Source organism: Arachis stenosperma, chromosome 2 (genome assembly GCF_014773155.1).
Source record: "Arachis stenosperma cultivar V10309 chromosome 2, arast.V10309.gnm1.PFL2, whole genome shotgun sequence".
NCBI lineage: Eukaryota > Viridiplantae > Streptophyta > Magnoliopsida > Fabales > Fabaceae > Arachis > Arachis stenosperma.
This window is the reverse complement of record NC_080378.1, coordinates 74,069,471-74,083,348: the sequence shown is the minus strand read 5'-3', so window position 1 is coordinate 74,083,348 and position 13,878 is coordinate 74,069,471. Positions and strand designations below refer to the sequence as shown.

Sequence of the window (13,878 nt, the reverse complement as noted above, 5' to 3'; positions counted from 1 at the left end):
CACCTACTCCCGACTTCTATGGGAGAAGCATCTCTATCCCTGCCATTGAAGCAAACAACTTTGAGCTTAAGCCTCAATTAGTTTCTCTAATGCAATAGAATTGCAAGTTCCATAGACTTCCATTGGAAGATCCTCATCAGTTTTTAGCTGAATTCTTGCAAATATGTGACACTGTCAAGACTAATGGGGTTGACCCTGAGGTCTACAGACTTATGCTATTCCCTTTTGCTGTAAGAGACAGAGCTAGGATTTGGTTGGACTCACAACCTAAAGAAAGCCTGAACTCTTGGGAAAAGCTAGTCAATGCCTTCTTGGCAAAGTTCTTTCCACCTCAAAAATTGAGTAAGCTTAAAGTGGAAGTCCAAACCTTCAGACAGAAGGAAGGTGAATCCCTCTATGAAGCTTGGGAAAGATACAAATAATTGATCAGAAAGTGTCCTTCTGACATGCTTTCTGAATGGAGCATCATAGGTATCTTCTATGATGGTCTGTCTGAACTGTCCAAGATGTCATTGGACAGCTCTGCTAAAGGATCTCTTCATCTGAAGAAGACGCCTGCAGAAGCTCAAGAACTGATTGAAATGGTTGCAAATAACCAATTCATGTACACTTCTGAAAGGAATCCTGTGAACAATGGGACGAATCAGAAGAAATGAGTTCTTGAGATTGATACTCTGAATGCCATACTGGCTCAGAACAAAATATTGACTCAGTAAGTCAATATGATTTCTCAAAGTCTGTCTGGAATGCAAGCTGCACCAGGCAGTACTAAGGATGCTTCATCTGAAGAAGAAGCTTATGATCCTGAGAACCCTTCAATGGAAGAGGTGAATTACATGGGAGAACCCTATGGAAACACCTATAATCTTTCATGGAGAAATCATCCAAATCTCTCATGGAAGGATCAACAGAGACCTCAACAAGGTTTCAAGAACAATAATGGTGGAAGAAACAGGTTTAGCAATGGCAAGCCTTTTCCATAATCTTCTTAGCAACAGACAGAGAATTCTAAGCAGAGCCACTCTGACTTAGCAACCATGGTCTCTGATCTAATCAAAACCACTCAAAGTTTTATGACTGAAACAAGGTCCTCCATTAGAAACTTGGAGGCACAAGTGGGACAGCTGAGCAAGAAAATTACTGAACTCCTTCCTAGTACTCTTCCAAGCAATACAGAAGAGAATCCAAAAGGAGAGTGTAAGGCTATCAACATGGCTGAATTTGGAGAGGAGGAAGAGGCAGTGAGCGCCACTGAGGAAGACCTCAATGGACGTCCACTAGCCTCCAATGAGTTCCCTAATGAGGAACCATGGGAATCGGAGGCTCACACTGAGACCAAAGAGATTCCATTGGATTTACTTCTGCCATTCATGAGCTCTGATGAGTATTCTTCCTCTGAAGAGGATGAAAATGTCACTGAAGAGTAAGTTGCCAAGTACCTTGGAGCAATCATGAAGCTAAATGACAAGTTATTTGGTAATGAGACTTGGGAGGATGAACCCCCTTTGCTCACCAAAGAACTGGATGACTTGTCTAGGCAGAAATTACCTCAAAAGAGACAGGACCCTGGGAAGTTCTCAATACCTTGTACTATAGGCACCATGACCTTTAAGAAGGCTCTGTGTGACTTAGGGTCAAGTATAAACCTCATGCTTCTCTCTGTAATGGAGAAGCTAGGGATCTTTGAGGTGCAAGCTGCAAGAATCTCACTAGAGATGGCAGATAATTCAAGAAAACAAGCTTATGGACTTGTCGAGGATGTTCTGGTAAAGATTGAAGACCATTACATCCCTGCTGATTTCATAGTCCTAGAGACTGGGAAGTGCATGGATGAATCCATCATCCTTGGCAGACCCTTCCTAGCCACAGCAAAGGCTGTGATTGATGTTGACAGAGGAGAATTGATCATTCAAGTGAATGAAGAATCCTTTGTGTTTAAGGCTCGAGGATATCCCTCTGTTACCATGGAGAGGAAGCATGAAGAGCTTCTCTCAAAACAGAGTCAAACAGAGCCCCCACAGTCAAACTCTAAGTTTGGTGTTGGGAGGCCACAACCAACTTCTAAGTTTGGTGTTGGGAGGTTCCAACATTGCTCTGAGCATCTGTGAGGCTCCATGAGAGCCCAGTGTCAAGCTACTGACATTAAAGAAGCGCTTGTTGGGAGGCAACCCAATGTTATATTTATCTATTTTCCTTTGTTATTTTATGTTTTCTGTAGGTTGATGATCATAGGAAGTCACAAAATCAATTGAAAAAGCAAAAACAGAATGAAAAATAGAAAGAAAAATAGCACACCCTGGAGGAAAACCTTGCTGGCGTTTAAACGCCAGTAAGGGCAGCAAATGGGCGTTTAACGCCCAGTCTGGCACCATTCTGGGCGTTTAACGCCAGAAAGGGGCACCAGACTGGCGTTAAACGCCAGGAAAGGGCAAGAAGCTGGCGTTAAACGCCAGAAATGGGCACCTGCCCGGCGTTTAACGCCAGAATTGGCATAAAGAGCATTTTTGCTCGCCACTTGGTGCAGGGATGAATTATCCTTGACACCTCAGGATCTGTGGACCCCGCAGGATCCCCACCTACCCCACCACTCTCTCTCTTCTTCACCCATTCACCAATCACCTCAACACCTCTTTCCCAAAAACCCCTCACCTATCAAATCTTACCATTCTCTTCACCACTCATATCCATCCTTCATAAAACCCCACCTACCTCACCATTCAAATTCAAACCACTTTTCCTCCCAAACCCACCCATAATGGCCGAACCATACACCCCCTCTCCACTCCTATATAAACCCATCTTCACCACCTCATTTTCACACAACCTAAACACTACTTCTCCCCCTTGGCCGAACCACAAAGCCCCCTCCATCTCCTCCATTTCTTCTTCTTCTACTCTCTTCTTTCTTCTTTTACTCGAGGACGAGCAAACCTTCTAAGTTTGGTGTGATAAAAGCATTGCTTTTTGTTTTTCCATAACCATTTATGGCACTTAAGGCCGGAGAAACCTCTAGAAAGAGGAAAGGGAAGGCAAAAGCTTCCACCTCCAAGTCATGGGAGATGGGGAGATTCATCTCAAGGGTGCATCAAAACCACTTCTATGAAGTTGTGGCCATGAAAAAGGTGATCCCCGAGGTCCCTTTCAAACTCAAAAAGAGTGAATATCCGGAGATCCGACATGAGATCCAAAGAAGAGGTTGGGAAGTTCTTACCAACCCCATTCAACAAGTCAAAATCTTAATGGTTCAAGAGTTCTATGCCAATGCATGGATCACCAAGAACCATGATCAAAGTGTGAACCCGGACCCAAAGAATTGACTTACAATGGTTTGGGGGAAATGCTTAGATTTTAGTCCGGAAAATGTAAGGTTGGCATTCAACTTGCCCATGATGCAAGGAGATGAACACCCCTACACTAGAAGGGTCAACTTTGATCAAAGGTTGGACCAAGTCCTCATAAACATTTGTGAAGAGGGCGATCAATAGAAGAGAGATTTAAGAGAAAAGCCGGTTCAACTGAGAAGGCATGACCTCAAGCCCGTGGCTAGGGGATGGTTGGAGTTTATCCAACACTCAATCATTCCCACTAGCAACCGGTCCGAAGTTACTATAGACTGGGCTATCATGATTCATAGCATCATGATTGGAGAAGAAGTAGAAGTTCATGAGGTTATAGCCCAAGAACTTTATAAGGTGGCAGACAAGTCCTCTACCTTGGCAAGGTTAGACTTTCCTCATCTCATTTGTCACCTCTGTTATTCAGTTGGAATTGACATAGAGGGAGACATCCTCATTGATGAGGACAAGCCCATCACTAAGAAAAGGATGGAGCAAACAAGAGATCCCACTCATCATGAAATCCCTGAGATGCCTCAAGGGATACACTTTCCTCTACAAAACTATTGGGAGCAAATCAACACCTCCCTAGGAGAATTGAGTTCCAACATGGGACAACTAAGGGTGGAACACCAAGAACATTCCATCCTCCTCCATAAAATTAGGGAAGATCAAAGAATCATGAGAAAGGAGCAATAAAGGCAAGGAAGAGACATTGAGGAGCTCAAGCACTCCATAAGTTCTTCAAGAGGAAAAACAAGTCGCCATCACTAAGGTGGACCCTTTCTTTAATCTCCTTGTCCTTTATTTTTCTATTTTTTTCGAAAAATCATGCTTATGTTTATCTATGTTTGTGTCTTATGATCATTAGTGTCTTAGTGTCTATGCCTTAAAGTTATGAATGTCCTATGAATCCATCACATTTTTTAAATGAAAAATGTTCTTAATTGAAAAAGAGAAGAATTGCATGAATTTTGAATTTTATAACAGATTGATTATTTTGATGTGGTGGCAATACTTTTGGTTTCTGAATGTATGCTTGAACAATGCATATGTCTTTTGAATTTGTTGTTCATGAATGTTGGCTCTTGAAAGAATGATGAAAAAGGAGACATGTTACTGAGGATCTGAAAAATTATAAAAATGATTCTTGAAACAAGAAAAAGCAGTGAATTCAAAAAAAAAATGAAAAGAAAAAGAAAAAGAAAAATATATAAAGTTGTGATCCAAGGCAAAAAGAGTGTGCTTAAGAACCCTGGACACCTCTAATTGGGGACTCTAGCAAAGCTGAGTCACAATCTGAAAAGGTTCACCCAGTTATGTGTCTGTGGCATGTATGTATCCGGTGGTAATACTGGAAGACAGAGTGCTTTAGGCCATGGCCAAGACTCATAAAGTAGTGTGTTCAAGAATCGTCATACTTAACTAGGAGAATCAATAACACTATCTGGATTCTGAGTTCCTATAGAAGCCAATCATTCTGAATTTCAAAGGATAGAGTGAGGTGCCAAAACTGTTCAGAGGCAAAAAGCTAAAAGCCCCGCTCATCTAATTAATACTGATCTTCATAGATGTTTTTGGAATTCATTGCATATTCTTTTCTTTTTATCTTATTTGATTTTCAGTTGCTTGGGGACAAGCAACAATTTAAGTTTGGTGTTGTGATGAGCGGATAATTTATACGCTTTTTGGCATTGTTTTTAGTATGTTTTTAGTATGTTTTAGTTAGTTTTTATTATATTTTTATTAGTTTTTAGTTTAAATTTACTTTTCTGGACTTTACTATGAGTTTGTGTGTTTTTCTGTGATTTCAGGTATTTTCTGGCTGAAATTGAGGGACCTGAGCAAAAATCTGATTCAGAGGCTGAAAAGGACTGCAGATGCTGTTGGATTCTGACCTCCCTGCACTTGAAGTAAATTTTCTGGAGCTACAGAAGCCCAATTGGCGCGCTCTCAATTGCGTTGAAAAGTAGACATCCTGGGCTTTCCAGCAATGTATAATAGTCCATACTTTTCCCGAGATTTGATGGCCCAAACAGGCGTTCCAAGTCAGCTCAAGAATTCTGGCGTTTTACGCCGGAACTGGCACAAGAATGGGAGTTAAACGCCCAAACTGGCACAAAAGCTGGCGTTTAACTCCAAAAAAAGTCTCTACACATGAAAGCTTTAATACTCAGCCCAAGCACACACCAAGTGGGCCCGGAAGTGGATTTTTATGTCATTTACTCATCTTTGTAAACCCTAAGCTACTAGTTCTCTACAAATAGGACCTTTTACTATTGTATTCTCATCTTGGTTCTTCTGGTTCCCTCTTTGGGGCCGAAGCCAATGATCACCATTATCACTTATGTATTTTCAACGGTGGAGTTTCTACACACCATAGATTAAGGTGTGGAGCTCTGCTGTACCTCGAGTATTAATGCAATTACTATTGTTCTTCTATTCAATTCGACTTATTCTTGTTCTAAGATATCACTTGTTCCTCAACTTGATGAATGTGATGATCCATGACACTCATCATCATTCTCACCTATGAACGTGTGCCTGACAACCACCTCCGTTCTACCTTAGATTGGGTGGATATCTCTTGGATTCCTTAATCAGAATCTTCGTGGTATAAGCTAGAATTGATGGCGGCATTCAAGAGAATCCGGAAGGTCTAAACCTTGTCTATGGTATTCTGAGTAGGATTCAATGATTGAATAACTGTGACGAGCTTCAAACTCCTGAAGGCTGGGCGTTAGTGACAGACGCAAAAGAATCACTGGATTCCATTCCAACCTGATTGAGAACCGACAGATGATTAGCCGTGCTGTGACAGAGCGCGTTGAACATTTTCACTGAGAGGACGGGACTGTAGCCACTGACAACGGTGATGCCCAACATACAGCTTGCCATGGGAAGGAGTAAGAAGGATTGGATGAAGACAGTAGGAAAGCTGAGAGACGGAAGGGACAAAGCATCTCCATACGCTTATCTGAAATTCTCACCAATTAATTACATAAGTATCTCTATCCTTATTTTATGCTTTATTCATAAATCATCCATAACCATTTGAATCTGCCTGACTGAGATTTACAAGATGACCATAACTTGCTTCATACCAACAATCTCCGTGGGATCGACCCTTACTCGCGTAAGGTTTATTACTTGGACAACCTAGTGCACTTGCTGGTTAGTTGTGCGAAGTTGTGATAAAGAGTTGAGATTGCAATTGAGCGGACCATGTTGATGGCGCCATTGATGATCACAATTTCTTGCACCAGTTATGCCTTTTGGTTTAAAAAATGCTAGTGCAACGTACCAGCGAGCAATGAATGCTATATTCCATGAGTTTATTGGAAAATTTATGGAGGTATATATCGACGACGTTATGGTCAAATCAATTTCAGTAAATCAAAACATTGAGCATTTAAGAAAGGCATTTGCTATCATGAGAAAAAAAGGATTAAAGATGAATCCTTTAAAATGTGCTTTTGGTGTGTCAGCTGGAAATTTCGTAGATTTTGTTGTTCATAAGAAAGGAATTGCAATTAATAAAAATAAAGCAAATGTAATATTAGCATTGTCTGCGCCCAAATCAAAAAAGAAGTGCAGTCCTTCCTGGGAATAGTGAATTACCTTAGAAGGTTCATATCAAATCTTTCTGATCGAACGCGAGTGTTTCTACCTTTAGTAAAACTAAAGAATGACTCACAGTTCAAATGGACAGATGAGCATCAGTTAGCATTCGATTTGATTAAAACCTATTTGTCTAAGGCTCCGATTATGGCGAATGTTCGTCCGCATGAGCCCTTAAAATTATACATTGTAGCATCTATAAACACAATTGGGTGTATGTTAGCCTAAGATGATGAGAATGGGCATGAACGGGCAGTTTATTACCTTAGTCGAGTTCTGACTGATATCAAAACAAGGTATTCCCCGATAGAAAAATTGTGTTTGTCTATATATTATGCCTGTATGAAACTAAAATGTTATATGGTGTCTAAATCGGTGAGGTTATAGCACAAAGTGATCTCATCAAATATATGTTAAGTTTCCCAATGTTACGAGGACATTTAGGAAAATGGATGCTAGCCTTGACAGAGTTTGATTTACAATACGTTCCAGCCAAAGCTATGAAAGGTCAGGTCATTGCAGATTTTCTTGCGGATAATTCGAAGGATCTGAATGACCAGGGGGGTAAATGTAATTGATATTGAAGTCGATTATTGGAAGTTATATTTTGATGGATCAAAGCATAAAAATGGTGCAGGGGTTGGGATTCTTATCATCTCATCAGAGGGGATTCCATCAGAATTCTTGTTTGAATTAAAATATCCTTGCTCGAATATAATGTGGCAGAGTACGAAACTTTGATTTTGGGTTTAGAAATATTAATTAGTAAAAGGGCTTTAGAAGTTCAAATATTAGGGGATTCTCAGTTGGTTCTAAAGCAGTTTTGAAGGAGTTTAAATGCAATAATGAGAAGTTGCAAAACTATTTAACAACTGCTTGGGAGTTGTTAACCTCCTTTCGAAAAGTTTCTTTGGTTCACATCCCAAGGATTCATAATGAAATTGCTAATGAATTAGCCCAAATCACTTTGAGATCTAGAATCGGTCTAGAAACTCTTAAAAAATTAGATAGTATCCATCAAATATTAGTGCCTGCGAATGAAAGAGAGGTTTTGTGCATAGAAGAATGGGAAGATACTGATTGGAGAAAGCCTATTTCTCAGTATTTAAGGAATCCTAGTATTTTAGTCGATAGAAAGATAAAATTGCGAGCAATAAATTTTGTCTTGATGGCTGATGAGTTGTATAAGAAAGGGATCGATGGGAGTTTGTCGAGATGTTTAGGCCAAGATGATCAAAATATTGCTTTGGGCAAAGTCCATAATGGGATATGTGGTGCCCATCAAGCTGGAAAAAAGATGAAATTGGTGTTATATTGCAACCATGTGTATTGGCTGTCCATGATAAAAGATTGTATTGATTATGCAAAGGCATGTCATGAGTGTCAAAAGCATGGTTCAATACAACAAATCCCAGCATCTGAGTTGCACTCGATCATAAAACCATAGTCATTTAGAGGTTAGGCTTTGGATCTGATTGGGTTAATTCACCCTCCTTCATCGAAACAGCATAAATTTATCTTGGTAGCAATTGATTACTTCACAAAGTGGGTTGAAGCAATTCCCTTAATAGAAGTTGATCAAAATGAAATAATAGACTTTATTGAGGAACATATTATTCATTGATTTGGAATTCCTCAAACATTGAGTACTGATCAAGGAACTATGTTTACTGGTTAGCGAATTAAAAATTTTGCAACTTCAAAGAATATCAATATGGTTACCTCAACTCCTTATTATGCACAGGCTAATGGGCAAGTAGAGGCAGAACAAAATCTTAATAAGTCTGATAAAGAAGCATATCACGAATAGACCCTAAACGTGGCATGAAACTTTAAGCCAACTATTATGGGCTTATCGAAATTCACCAAGGGGGTCAACAAATACTTCACCCTATAAATTGGTTTATGGCTATGATGCAGTGTTACCACTAGAAATTAATTTAAATACTTTAACAGTATTGAAATAAAATGATTTGCTAGTCGATGATTACTAGAATACAATGTTTGATGAGTTGAATGAATTAGATTCAGAGCGAATCCTGGCACTTGAGAGTGTAATTCGACAAAAAGAAAGTGTTGCTCGAAGTTATAATCGTCGAATAAGAGAAAAGTATTTCAGTATAGGTGAGTTAGTTTTAAAGGTTATTTTGACAATGGAAAAGAAATTAAGATTTCTTGGCAAATGGTCCCATACTTGGGAAGGTCCTTTCCAAGTGATAGGATTGTATTCGGGAAATGTATATCGAATCAGGAAATATAATTGACTCAATTAATGGAAAATACTTAAAGCAATATTTTTGTTTGCCAAATCGAAGTTAAGGTGCATAAGTCTGAAAGAAAGTAAAATTATTACAAATACTGGAATCTAAGATGTATGAGGTGCCAGGAGTTTTGCTAAATCTGAGCGTAGCTTTGCCCTTTTGTTGTCCAGAGCTGAAATTGTCTCAGCATGTTTGTACTTGTCGAATTGGACCTTGTCAAGTTGTTTCCCATATTCTTCTTGCTTGGTCTCAATAGAAACAATTTCTTGGATGATTTGTTGTTGTTCTTGCTGGATAGTAGTCAGAGGTATGGCTATATCAGCTTGTCTCTTACGTATTTTGGCAAGCTTTTCATTGATCTGGGCCAACTTTGTTTCAAGTTTTATCTCTTCCTTATCATAAAAATCTTGAATATAAATAGCTTGAGAGATTTTCATATCGAATTCTTCACGGAAAGCTTTTTTTGGCTAAAGAGCCGCAACACAATCTTCTACTTCAGTTTTGATCTTAGCTTTTTCGTTTTCGATTTCTTGAAGTTTATTTTGGAAAGCTACGCTGTTGTTGGCAAGCTGTTTGAATTGTTGGATTATGGTAGAATATGGAGTAGAAGCCAGGAGTTCAAAGGCATAGTTTAAAAGATCAGATAAAAGCTGATTGAAAATTACATCATTGATCCTTGCGGTAGGAGAATGATCTAAGAGTTTAAGAGGTGACCGAAGTCGTTCTCGAGTATCAACATCCAATTCAAATAAAGGACTAGATGTTGAAGGTATAGAAAGTATTTGTGCAGGAACAGGCACTTCGTCCTCTTGGATGGCTTGATTTAAGATGGAGATCAGGTTAACCAATGTAGCACTTATAGGCGTAGTAGAAGCACTCAAGTTTCTAGATCCTTATCCAGGGGAAGTTTGAAATTCAGCCTGTTGAGGGGAATTGAAGAATCCTTGAGGAGTTTCTAAAACTCTGGATCAAGGTGAATCTGAATTGGTAGTTTCAGCAACTCAAGAGATAGAGTCAGAGTTTGCGGCTACTTGGTTTTCAGCAGAAAGGGCAGCCTGGTTGGTTGGTGAGGTTGGACCAAGGATTTGTGTCTGTATTGGAGAATGCTGTAGAGGGTCTTTTGTCAAATCAACCACCTGTGTCCCAGGGGGAGGTGGAAAAGCAACCTGCAGTGGTTCAACAGACCCTGTGACTTGGATCAAATCATGAGATATGGAGTGTCCCTAATCATGATGTTGTAAAAGTGGCTAATTAAATGCCAAAGGAGATGTGATTGAGTGAGCAGCAGTGGTGGGCTGATATGAAAGGTACACAGTTATAAGTTAAGATTTATTGTAACTCAAATGAGAAATATGTGGAAATTATAATGTTACTAGAATGAGTCTTGGCTTTCGAATTAATCGAGCACCAGGATCTGAATCAGCCGTATCCTCTGATTGAGAGGAAGCAGCAAGGATGTTCCGGATGGTTTGCTCACTTCCATCAGAGCTTTCACTTGATGGTTGTAGCCGTAACTGATGGAAAAATCAGAATCGAGTGTTGTTAAGTAAATGTGATTTTTAGAATATTTCAATTTTGAGTGCATAAATATATGTAGAAATAATTACCCTTCTGGAAGTCCTGGTGGGAGTCCTTCGACTCTTGTGTTGTGGTTGTCGTGATGAGGCTGTTATGTTAGCTTTTCTTTTTTGAGATTTCTTGGGAGAACCTTCAGCAGCAGGGGCTATTCGAATAGCAGATTGCTAAATTTCCTCTAAAGTACGATTGTACCTAGAGTAGTAAGCAGTCCACCATTCAAAGCAGGACTTGGTGATATATAAGTTGCGATCATAAACAAAAAAATTGAAACGCTCCCTGTGTTGTTGTTTCTTTGAGAGGCAAGCATCGAGTTCTTCCTGTGAAGTCAAAGTGATGTGGTAGAATGAGTTATTATTTCGAGGTAGCAGAGTTGGGATGGCTTGAGAAAAGTCCAGTTGCCTGGCTGTAAAGTGAGGGTCATACAGGGTCACTTTGAACTTTTTCTTTTTGTGTTGGGGTAGCCCTATAGGAATTATTTGGATAGCTAGCAAGTTCGCCCAATTCCGATTCGCAAGTTCATTCCTCGGTGTCATTGGGGAAGAGTAAACGATCAAGCCATGCAAGACCATAATTTCGACGCATAAAAGGAGCGAAATTGAGGTTGTCATTGTAAAAATCTTTACAAGAATGGAAGAGAGAAAAAATAGCCCAAAATCGGTCTTCATCCGATTGTGTATTTGGGAAATTGGACTTGTAATCAGCCAATCCGAAGCCTTCAATATGCTGTTTGTCAGTAGCGCCACCTCCAGGCTTTGTCATAAACTTTTCGAAAATGGCATTAAGTCGTAATTGGAAAAGCCAAATAGAGCCACCTGTACTAATCATACTAATGTCTCGGAGACAATGTACGAATTGACCAAGCTCTTCGAAAACATGCCCTATAGAAGAAGTTTGGCCAAATTAAGAGTATTTCCTTCATAAAGCAGAGCAGCCAGAGGAAGGAAAAATTTTGACATCTGAACGCTTCGGGAACAAAAAATATTGCATTCAGCCAATAGAACAGAAAGGCTACATGCTCGTCATCCGTAATAGTAGTGCCCTCTGCACCCATGATATGAGCAATGAAATCACTATAAGAATTGGTTAAGACAATATTGTATTGCCGCCTGGGTTGCATGTCAAAAGTACAGTCTGGAGGATTTATCGGAAGCCCTGTAATAGCGGCCACATCCAAAAGAGACATACCAATCATTCCACAAGGGAGGTGAAAGTTGTTGGTTGTCTTGTTCCAAAGACAAGTTACAGCTTCAATCATCCAAGGGAGCGTCGAAGGTGAAAAGTGGAAAAGTCTCAGTAGTTCCTGAATCCCAAGAGCCCCCAGCCAACGTTCTTTGTAGGGGCAAGGCGTTGATGCCAGGCTGTGAAGTCAGCCCCACGAGGGTTAATTTTTGGATTATTTCTGAAGGGTTTCTGATTGATGAAGAAAGAGATATCGAAGGCTTGACTGATCAACAAATCCTCCTCTTGAGCACTAGGGAAGAAATGTAATTTCTTGTTTGCCCTCTCCAAGGATTCAATAGGCCCAAGGAAACAATGGGTATCTCCGCCTACCGTGAAAGGGATCAAGATTCTGGTATCATTAATTTAAAGATGTGGGTCGTCAATGACTTCATCATTGACTTGGTTCAGTACATCAAGAGCTGGTGGAGCTGGTGGTGCTACCTCAAGACCTTTACCCTTGTCTTGGATAGTAGTGTGAGATGATGAGGCGGCCATTGCAGAACAAAGAAGATTGAAGTATGAGGATTGAGAAATAGTGATTGAGTAGAGGATAAATGCCAGAGGAATCGAGAGAATAAAGGTTCGAGAAAGCTCAACGAAGACAAGAAGTGTCGAATTTAAAGGGTTTTACTGTAGCCGTTATTGCAAAAGGAATTCAAAGAGAAAAGAAGTAACTTCGTGAAGAAGGCGAAGTGGTGGAGAGAGAAAGTGCAAGTCACGGAAATATGTCGAGCGGGTCAATATTAATGGGAAGTTAAATGGTAATTATTATTGACTCAGAAGATTGGAATTTGAAATTGAATTTGGATTAAGTGTTTTGTTTTTTAAAGTGATTTCGAAAACAAACACATTAATCCAAGGGGGCAATTTGTTGGTCGAAAAATAATTCTAATCGGAGTGAATTATATCGAAATGTTGAAAAGTGCATGTGCAAGTATAAGTTGAGAGTTACTCGACACAAACTCGATTTCGGATACATCATCAAATCGAGTGGGCATAGTCGAATGGATATTCGAAGGAGAAACTAAATGGACACTCGAAATAAATGAATCGAACAGTTATATAAGTAGAGAAGTTGAGGGCTTTCACCACACGAGGAATTAATGGGTAACGTTTCATTGGCAAAAGAGTGGGAACGGTTGCCAGGGAGTGCGTGTGCAAGACAGCATTGTGTAATTAATGATCGGTTACAAAAAGAAAGCTATAAATATTAGGAAGTTTTAGAAAATAAGGGTTGAAACTTTAACTCAGAAAACACTCAAGCACACTCACATCCCCAGCGAATTCTTGAGTCTGCGATCGAGTTTCTTTTCTGTAGGGCTCCTTCCATGTTTTATCTTTTCAGTTTATCTTTCTGTAAACTTTACTTTTCAAGTAAATTTATCTTTCAAGTATTCTTTAATTTCAATGTCCAATTTACATTTTAGCATTTTTAAGTTTCATGCTAAAACCATTTGACCCAGTCGAAGGTACTTTATTGCTTTTATTTAAATTTCAACTCAACTTTTTCGATTTCAGTACTGTTTCTTTTCGAAAACCTTATTTTTCAGTTCTTTTATTATTTTACAAATTTCAATTTATCTTTCATCTCGATACCCATCTAATCGAAGACACTTTAATGCACTTATAAAAAATTGGTACCTGCAAAAGAGAAGTAAATTTCGTTCCAAGATTATTAAAATCAAACTACTAATTTACTAAAAATCGACAAAATATATACTTAACAGGACTGTTTCTTTTACTAGTCTAATTAAAGATTGATTTGGTTTTTAATTTGATTTGCATAATTTAGCATGTGGCTAACATTTACAATTTCAAATTACAAAGAGAACAAGACTCTTATATTTTTCTCTCCATTTGAT

At 39.2% G+C, this 13,878-nt stretch overlaps 1 non-coding gene across 1 annotated transcript; it reads right to left on the bottom strand.

Annotated features, from left to right (window-relative positions):
- Nucleotides 1-344: 344 nt before the first annotated feature.
- Nucleotides 345-452, bottom strand: LOC130964544 (small nucleolar RNA R71). The gene has a single exon (XR_009080633.1). It is a non-coding gene; the product is annotated as a small nucleolar RNA R71 (small nucleolar RNA).
- Between the last annotated feature and the right edge of the window lie 13,426 nt (nucleotides 453-13,878).